Genomic DNA, 10,382 nt, shown 5'->3' on the forward strand with positions numbered 1-10,382 from the left:
CTCAGTCCCTGGAGATGTCCACTGCTTGCGTAGATCCAAACTGGCACAGTTCATGGGTTGTTCCCTCTCCCCCAGGAAGCCTCAATGTGGATATTCTGGCTTTAGCTGCCCTTCCACTCACCAATTTCTGAGTTTTGGATTTGCAATGGTGAGCAAGCCCTCAAATGCTTTCTTTTATATGCTGCCTTGGCCAAGGAGTTTCATCACAGCAATAGTAACCCTAACTAAGTCAGTTTTATCAACATTACCTATATTTTATATATTTGTAGCAATCATGAGCAGAGTCAGTCAGCTAGCTTGCCTGGTTTGTGGTCTGGGGAGCATAGAGGTCAGCCTGTATGTTAGCTAACAATGATGTCTTAGGAACCAGCCTTGGCAAATTCACACAGCCTAGATCATCCTGTAGGATTGGGTGTTCTTAAACACCTTTATGTAGTTTTTAGAGTAGCATGGACTTCTCTGCATGCCACCCACATGCTAATGTCCTTATTCACACCAAGAAATCTAATGAGGAATATTTTTCAGTAGCATTTTCTGACCAGAATGTTCTTCTTCTTGATGTAAGAGGCTAGGAACGATGAACAAAATCACAATCACAATCCATGCACTGGATTAAAATCTCGATTATGCATCTTTTGAATTGTATGTTACATTAGGCTAATTCCTTAACTTCCCCAACCTTCAATTTACTGCCAAGGAATTTGCTTTGCTTGCAAAGCTTCAAGGGGTACTCTCAAATTCATAATTCAGATGAATGCTATTTTAAACAATATTAAAAGATAATTCAGTGTTTTACTTTGTGAATAAGAAAATGTTGGTTAAGGACTTTTTTTCCAAGTTAAAATCTTATATTTCTGTGACATACACATAACCCCTAGAGGCAAAACAAGGAAATCAAACCAAACTCAAACAATATTAAATCATAAAACAAAACTTATTTAATATAATATCAAATAATGTAATTCATGCTTGGTAGATTTATTCCCGTCAATCATAATATCACTAGTAAAATCATTTTTTTTAAGTCTCAAGTTCTAAACAATTAACAACTCATTCTTTAAAATACAATGAAAAGCTATTACCAAAAGAACACCAATGTTTAGCACGTTGTCAAAATCAATGGTCTTTTGTTACAAACTGCTGACATCTGTCAGTTGTAAACATATGGAGGCTGCTGGTTGTGACTGTCCTGTCCTGCACTGCTATTGATAGTAAGAGTCTGCTCTCTGCTGTGGGTAGTTGTTACCCCGTGATCATCCATGCCACTGATTCCATCACTGTCACTTAGCCATCCTCATCTGTTATCTCTTCCTCTAAACTGTCTGTTATCTTCCAGCCAGTTGCCTCTATTTCTTTGGTGACCACCAGCTCTACTATTCCATTCCTCAACAATTGGAGGTGATTCAGGATGACGTTTCAAGGTATTCCTGGTACTCTTTGTTATCTTGTGCGGATCTGCTTGCAAACATCTCTTCAAAATTTGGAATCATTTCAGATGTTTCACTCATGTTGAAATTCTATACAGTTTTTAAGATCCTTCCGAGGCACGTACAGGAGAGACCCTGGGCGTCCACACAGCAGTACCCTACACAGCTCTCCCAGGTAACCAAATGCTCAGCTTCTTAAGGACTGTTATAGCGTGGAAAATAAGTTGATTTTGTATAAGTTCATGTCATATTTCTGCCACTAGGTGTAGTCAGCGCATAGGGTGAGAGAAGCTTCAGAAGCACATAATAGAGTCCAAGAACTTTGATATCCTTAAGGGTAGAGTCTTTCTAAGGGACCCTTTGTAAGGCTCCTCTCATGTTCCCTGTCTGATCCCACTCCCAATGTCTATCATGTTTACCCCTATGAATGAGGTTTCAGTCTCTTCCCTAGGGTCCTCCTTGATTACCTTCTTTATTTGTACAGATTTTAGTATATTTATCCTATATTATGTGGCTAATATTCACTTGTAAGTGTGTATATACCATGTGTGTCTTTCTGCTTCTGGGTAACATCACTCAGGATGATCATTCAAGTTCTGTCAATTTGACTGAAATTTTCATGATTTCTTTGTTTTTAATTGCTGAGTAGTATTCCATTTTGTAAATGCAACACAATTTCTGAATCCATTCCTTGATTGTGGGACATCTAGGGTATTTCCAGAATCTGGCTATTTCAAGCAAAGCTGCTATGAATATAGTTGAGCAAATGTCTTTGTTGTATGTTGGAGAACTTTTCAAATATATGCCCAGGAGGGTATAGCTGGATCTTGAGGTAGGACTATTCCTAATTTTCTGAGATAGCACTAGATTCATTTCCAAAGCCCTTGTACAAGTTTACATTCCCACTAGCAAAACTGGAGAGCTCTCCTTTCTTCACAGCCTTTCCAGCATGTGCCATACCTTGAGTTTTTTATCTTAGCCATTCTGATGGCTGTGAGGTAGAATCTCAGGGTCATTTTGAGTTTCATTTTGCAGATGACTAAGGATTTTTAAGCATGTCTTTAAGTGTTTCTCTGCCATTCGATGCTCAGAATCATGGCCAAAATTTGGCCAGAGTGCAGGGAAACTTTTGGATGAAAGAAGAGAGAGAAATACCTGGAGGGGACTGGAACTCCACAAGGAGGCTAGCAGAGCAAACAATTCTGATCCCAGGAAGGCCTGCAGAGAGCAATACTCCAACTAAGGACCTGCAAGGAGAGGAACTAGACCCCTTGCTCAGATGAAGCCCACATGCTTCTCAGTTTCCAAGTGTTTTCCTTAATAAGAGGAGCAGGGCCTGTCTCTGACATGAACTCAGTGGCTGGCTGATCACCTCTCCCTGGTGGGTGCAAACTTCCCAGACCAGAGCTGAAGTTGATATAGTCAGTCCTGATGAGATCTGACTGGCTAGGGTCAGAAAGAAGGGGAGGAAGTCCTTCCCTATCAGTAGACTAGTGGAGGGGCATAGAGGGAGAAAAGGGAAGGTTGTGGGATAGGAGGAGATGAGAGGGGGCTGCTAGAGCTGGGATACAAATAATAAATTGTAATAATAAATTGCAATAGTAATAATGAAAAGAGTCCACGACCATTGCATGCTGTAAGACGAAAAAAAGATGTGTCAACTGCTGGACTGCAAGTAGGGTTGAATACCTGTGGTTGTGGTGGAGTCAAATTGTCAGGAGAGCACTTGCAATTAAGCTTGATGACCTATACAAATGAACTCTACCTTCCACCCCACTATGTGAACCTATTTTTATGTGTAGATTCAAAATAATGGGATAAATGAAGTCAGTCTAGCTTTAATATTCTGAAATACTGATATTCTGCAGTGCAGAAGTTTGCTCTCTGCATGAAAGCAAAGGATTTCAAGACAGTTTACAGGAAAAACAGACCAGCAGAGGAGGTAAGACAATCAGTATTCTATTATTACTTTAATGATATTCCTAGTCTTGTACTTCCCCAGGAAGACAGTGTTTTCTCAGTGGAATTTGTTAGAACATGTTGATGTCTGACCATTAAGCAGCAACAAGTCTGACCTTTTCATCCTCAGAAACATTTTAGCTTCACATTAAAACTAAAAAGATAGTCTTGGACACATTCTTATTAAAAAATATATATACTTTATTCCTTTTATATCTTGATTGTAGCCCCTCCCTCATCTCCTTCCTGTCCTACTCTCCTATCCTCTCCCCTCCCCATTCCCTTTCCCTAATCCACTGAAAAGAGGAGTTCTCTTCCACTGTCTCCATCTGACCCTAGCCTACCTCTCCCCAGTTCTACCACAACACATGCACCGATCCTCGCTTCCATCTTTCCTGCCTGTCTATCACACCCCCCTTCTTTGTAGTGTCATCCAGTTGCCCTGGGCAGCTTTGCCATCACCTTGTGCTCCCAAAAATGCAGGTCATGTCTTCCTGGGTCATCTCTAGAATTCCTCTTTATTTTTTCTTTTTCCTCTAGAATTCTTATAGCTTGTCTTGTGTCATAGGTACCAGAAATATACAGAGTAGCCCTACTCTGCACTACAAATGAAGAAAACAATGAAGCTTACTCCTTATTCACTGTTTATTTCTTCATCCTTGTGAGTGGGAAGGAGTTGAAAAACATGACTATTTTCCTCTTGGAGATTGAACTACATATACATTTCCATGCTCTTGTCTCCAGTGCTGTGTTAGGATTTCAGGGTCATGATATCACATATTTCCATCAGATTCTGACTTTCTTTGTGAACTCCTGTCTGATGAACCAGACAGTAATGAACTTTCTGTCCATTTGCTTTCTTCAAAAGACAGTATTATATTTCATTTGATCACCTTATAGGCTGCCCACTCCTCTCTTAAAAGGTATCATATAAAAATTAAGTTTTACTTTGTGTCCTGACCTTCAATCACTTTCCCAGGGAAAGGGGAACTTGCCAGGCCACAGAGGAAGAGGGTGCAGGCAGTCCTGAAAATACTTGTAGTCTGGAGCAGTTGGTAAGAGAGGAGGACCCCCCCTTTCTGAGGACTAGGCAAAGGGGACAGGAAAAAGGGGGAGGTAGGGTGGGACCAGGAGGAGACAAGTGAGAGGGTTATGATCAAGATGTAAAATTATTACATTAGTAAAAATACAGAACGAAAATAAATTCGATTTTAAATTCACCTCCACTGGTTGGGAATTCAGCTTCTCAAACTGAGGTTGGTTTTCTCGTAATACCTTGGGACTGTTGATTCTCTAGATCCTTGGTAAGAACAAAGGGAGGTGAGGAAATAAAACAGGTGAGTAGGTCACCTCCGTGTTTCAGTTCATTCAAGATGTGTATGATTTAACTACCTACTGTTTCCTTCACTATGCAGGAGGTACTAACTTGACCTGTGGAAGATGGATGGATCTCAGGAACAACTATAACAGTGTGATGTTCTATGTGAGAGATAGGGCTTGAGGTTGGGCCAAGATAAAGAGATTGAGGAGAGTATTTGCTTATACAACTCAGATGAACCAGTAAAACATAAGATTTATCCATGATATAACAAGGAGAAAGGCAGATAAGATGGGTACCTTCTAGGTCTCTATCTTGGAGAGTGTCCTAGTTTGCTTTCTATCACTGTGATAAACATAATGACCAAATGCAACTTGGAGAGGAAAAGGTTTATTTGGCTTACAAATCCTGATTACAGTCCTTCACTGAGGGAAGATAGGGCAAGAACTCCCAGCAAGGGCAGAGGCAGGAAGTATGAAAGAAAGATACTTACTGGCTTGCTCTCCATGGATTGCTTAGCTTGCTTTCTTCGAACTGGCAGGATAATCACCGAAGAATGGCTCTACCTATGGTGTCCTGGACCCTTCCACAACAATCATTTATTAAAAATGATTTGTCTATATGCAATCTCATGGAAGCCATACCTCAACTACTGTTCTTCTTTCTTTCTTGTGTCAAGTTGACAAACAAACAAACAAACAAACAAACAAACTAAGCAGTGCAGTGCACAGAGAGTAACTGTATTCCTAAATATATAAGTCCAATGTGAAGTCAAAAGACATGGCTCAGTCTCACTGAATTCTTCCCCAAAGTAAGGGTTCATGTTGTTCCTCATGATGAGAACTTTGCACAATTTTCTGCTGCTGACTCCTTTGTTGAGCTTCTGTTATGGTAGTCGTAATACTTAATTTTCTGGTGATAAAGTATTTTTTTCCCACTCTCTACATTAGAGTCCTTTACTGTGTAGAAGACTTAGGGGTACAACAGAGTTTCTATTACTCTGGGGAATATTGCATCCTGGACATGGTTTTCCTATTCCAAATTTGTGGCTTTACAGGGTCCCAATAGGATGCAATCTCATGAAGGACAAAACACTCAAGTAAAGAATGCTTATCCCAAAATGAGAGGCTGAGAGGAGCTGGAAAGTGATGTGGAGATGCCCCAGTGTCCAGAGGAGATTAAAAGATCAAGACGTGTGGGAGAGGAAGGAGAACAATGTTGGAGAGAGTGAAAGAGAATGAATGTAAATTAATCCAACCAGCTTTTATTAATTTTTTTATAACATATCTTTTCTGTGAAAAATACTGAAGACCACAGAGGAGACAAACTCCATGTAGTAGTCTGTGTTGGTGCTGTTAAACTGTTTTTCGTTGTCCACGCACCAACTGCTCAGCTCTTTCTCTAGGAAGAGTTCCTGAGTCCAGGGAAGGTGGGTAAAGCAGGTTTGTGGGATGTTATTGTTCAGGAATCAATCACTGTGGGAGGCCTTTTCAGTCTTTCAATACAGTGGTGAACTTTGAAATTTTCAGGCTGAAAGTCTACAATAATAAGGGTGAAATTTGTCCCCGATCTGGTGCTAATGAACCTGGTGGGGACTCCGCCAATCTTGACTGAAGTGTGGTAAATGAGGGTCTTGATGGTCTGTCATGGACTCTGCTGGTCACAGGACAGGTACCATCTCTGTAGAGGAGGCTCTGACTGGCCCTGCAGAAGATGGAGACTTTCTCTCCTGGAGAAAACTAAAGGGAATCTTCTGACTGGGTGAGCATGATCTGCCCATTCGAAGCTGTGATAAGAGGCACATAGGGATATAGAGAGTGTGTGAGATGTTAGAACAGAGGTTCCCACTATCAGGAGACCAGGACCTGCCATATTTGTTCTGCAAATGGCTTTTACTCCTTACCAATCTCCAAAGCAACTTTGAGGTCAAAGTTATCTTGGCATTTTACTTGTGGCTCACATGAGAAGGAAGAGGAGTGGAAATGTGATTATCTTGCTTCCTCTCAAGCTTCTTAGAATGCTCTGGCCCAACAAAAGACTCCATTTGTAATTCGTGATCACAGGAAGGGGACAGTGATATATGCTAATGCAAATTCAATGAAGATAAAGGCTGAGCAAGTAGTATGGAGGGCTGTTATCACCCCTGCATCTGATGTTAACCTCAGCCTTCCATCTATTTCCTGCCTTTACTCTAACCCCTGAGGATTTCCTCTGGTAGTGCCAAAGGCATTGTGCTTGTTGTGTGAAAGCCACTGCTACCTCTAGGGTAAACAGCAGTCTGGGGCCCAGGGAGATTACTCTTAGGAATTAAAACCTCTGTAATTTGGGGCCATGAGCAGCCCTTAGCTGCAACAATGACTAAAATATAAGGCCCAAGGCTGCTCTGGTGAGGTCTCAGACAAGGCTCAGTTGCTCCTGTGACTGTGGGGCACAGACTCTGCTGTTGTGGAATGTTGTGCCCATTCTTTACCTGGGAATGTGTTACACTATGATCCAGACACAACTAATCTAACAACCCAGATAGATGGCTACTATTTCTTAATATATCCCCAGAATGGATTTAGGCCATGGTCTGTAACAGTTTTCATTAAATGAGATGAAATAATAAAGTGGAACCAAAGAAAATAGTCATCATGTTTCCCTTTTGGACTAATTTCCACCTAACCAATCATTTCTTCTTATTATTAATTGAAATTAGCAAATCATACAATTCTTTGGGAAACCACAAACTCCACAATAAAAGGAACTGTCATTCATTGGTCACTAATATCTATCAACATAAATAAACTCTACTCTTCAATAAAAAGACACCGGCTAACAGAATGCAGAAATGGGATCCAACTTTCTTCTGCATTCAAGAAACACCGCTCAACAACAAAGTAGATACTACCTCAGACTAAAGGACTAGAAAAAGTTTTTCAAAGCAAACAGGTCCAAGAAGCAAGTTGGAGTTGCCATGCTAATATCTAATAAAATAGACTTTCAACTAAAATTAATCAAGAGAGATGGAGAAAGACAGTTCATTCTCATCAAAGAAAAAATCCACAAGAAGGGCATCAAAATTCTGAACACCTTTGCCCCAAATACAAAGGCACCCACATTTGGAAAAGAAACATTCTCCTCTCTGTCCAAGGATCAGTGAGCCTTACCTTACCGAACTAGACTTGAAAGCCTAGACTTGAAAGCATTCAACGGTCAATGCGTGCTTTAATCTTTTATGGGAGATACTACTTTGAATTAAGATTAAATAATTATTTTCCACTACTTTTGCCTATCTTGATAACATGAGTTTAAAGCTGATTTGACACAAAATATTCTTGTTCATATGGCTGTGTTCATTACCAGAATAAATAGTTTAGAAATTTTTTTTTCTTTTCATTATTAATCATCCATATTCTTTAAATGGGTAATCTTTACATTCCAGGAATGACCTTATTTTTCTTTATTAAACTTCTGATATTATCTATGTATAAAATTAGTTTCTGACCTAGCTATTTAGTAAAAATGAAAGCACTCACAGAAATCACAAGCAATTATTTGACAGAAATATACACTTGAATTAGGCACGAATACATTAAATTTTTTGGCCGACACTGAATAAGTAAACAATGAAACTGATGCACATCCACCTTCTAAATCCCACAGTCTCCATGTGTTCTGCATATAGACAGAACATACATGGGCAGCAGCAAAAACTTGGAGAGCACCTGCCTATCAACCCTGCTCCTTATCCTGTTGTTGATGAAAAAATTAACTCTATCGTTATATATAAACATTATACATAATGTTGGATTTTATAAAGCAATCTACTTTCAAGATTATGTTTTATAATCATATTTATACCCAATGTTGATGAGATCTTACAATAAATTGAAAAAAAAACTATAATCATCTGAGAGGGACCAACTTCAATAGAGAAAAAGCCTTACTAATACTGGGCATTGGGCAAGCCTGTAGGGTATTTTGTTAATTACTAGTTGATGGGGGAGGATGCAGTCTATTGTATGTGATGGCAGCCATTGATGTTGAACTTGGGTTCCTCAACAAAACTAACTGAGCAAGTTATGAAGAGGAATGCTACTTACTGGATGGCCTGTGCTCAGCTTCTCCCTCTGGGTTCCTTCCTTGTGTGAATTCCAGCCCTGACTTCCCTCGGTGATGAATTGTTACCTGGAAGTATATTAAGAATGAAGTTTCCCATCATTTTATGTTGCTTTTGGTCATGATGTTTTATCATAGCCATAATAATCCTAGATAAGACACACCCTTTATCCTTCTCTTTCTCTCTTTTCCATGTTTCATTTACTACAAATTTCTTTGTCACCTAGTTCTCCTTCTATATAGCCACTAGAGTTGTGTTTGTGTTTATATGATTGTGTTTAAAATATAAGATTTGTAAATGAGAGGGTAAATTTAATCATTTTCTTTCTAAGCCATATGTCCACCTCTACCTCTTACTCATGGGTCACATAGCACTTTGAATTCTCCCTATCTGCTCTCAAATGTGGAGACTGTGAAACCTCACTCTATACCAAAGAAGTATGACTCTTTCTTGATAGACTCTACCTTTCAGGCTTTTATCTCAAATTTATAAGTAAATTTAACATTTATGATGTGGAAAACCAAAGCACCCATATAAACAATATGGCTACCTAATGCCATCTATGCATTCCCTAAAAGCAATTTGAACAACTGTTTTGGAGGCCATGGGTACAGAGGGCATGACAGTATTATAGACCAGATAAAACTGTTAATGTATTACATCTGTTTTTTTGCAGTTGTAATATATTCCTGATGGATTCTTGCTTCTTATTAGTTATTTTTCTATTGTTATGATAAGAAAGCGTTTATTGGGGCTTTCAGAGGAATAGAAACTGTCATAGCAGAATGAAAGAAGCAGGTGGCAGACCTTGTTTTAGCTGGAGCAGAAGCTCAGGGCACATCTCAAAATCTATGTATGTATTTAGATATGCATCTATGTATGTATGTATGTATGTATGTATGTATGTGCACCATGTGTGTGCCATAACTGGAATTGTAGATGGCTTAGAATCATCAAACAATTGCTTGAAATCAAATGTAAGTCTTCTATAAGAGAATCAAATGCCCTTAACAACTGACTTGACTGTGTATTCCCAAACCTTTTTGTTTTAATGTTCATTTCCTTTATGTGTTCCATTCTTTCTTTCCCCTCCACATTTCCAAATCCCTTTTTAGTTCAGATTTTCCTCTCCAAAAGTACATCCTTTTCTTTTTTCCTTTTTCTCACCTACCCTACTACTTTCCCCTTCTTTCTTTCCTTTCTTCTTTCTGCTTCTCCTGTTTCTGTTTCTGCTGTTGTTGATCATGATACTTATTGTTTCCTCAGGATTATAATAAAAGGTTTTCTAATGTCATTTCTATTAAACTCACTTGCTTTAAATGTTTTTGATTTTTATTGGAAGCCTGTCACGAGTGCATTTCGATATTTGCAGACTGAGAGCTCTACGTTGGTCCTTGAGTTCCACATTGACTTTTTCCCCTAATGATTGGTTGCTCGCTTTGATGATATTTTTGGCTGTAAATTTAACCTGGATTCTCTCACAACCCAATACTCTGGCTATTTACTTTCTCATTTGATGTCTGCTTTGCATAGGTCCCTACAAGACAGCCCAGCTGTCCATAATTTATAAACCAGG

At 39.2% G+C, this 10,382-nt stretch overlaps 1 pseudogene; it reads right to left on the bottom strand.

The window, feature by feature from the left end:
- Positions 1-1,202: 1,202 nt before the first annotated feature.
- On the bottom strand, positions 1,203-1,508 carry LOC110542577 (RNA guanine-N7 methyltransferase activating subunit-like; annotated as a pseudogene).
- Positions 1,509-10,382: the final 8,874 nt, after the last annotated feature.

Source organism: Meriones unguiculatus, chromosome 5 (assembly GCF_030254825.1).
Source record: "Meriones unguiculatus strain TT.TT164.6M chromosome 5, Bangor_MerUng_6.1, whole genome shotgun sequence".
NCBI lineage: Eukaryota > Metazoa > Chordata > Mammalia > Rodentia > Muridae > Meriones > Meriones unguiculatus.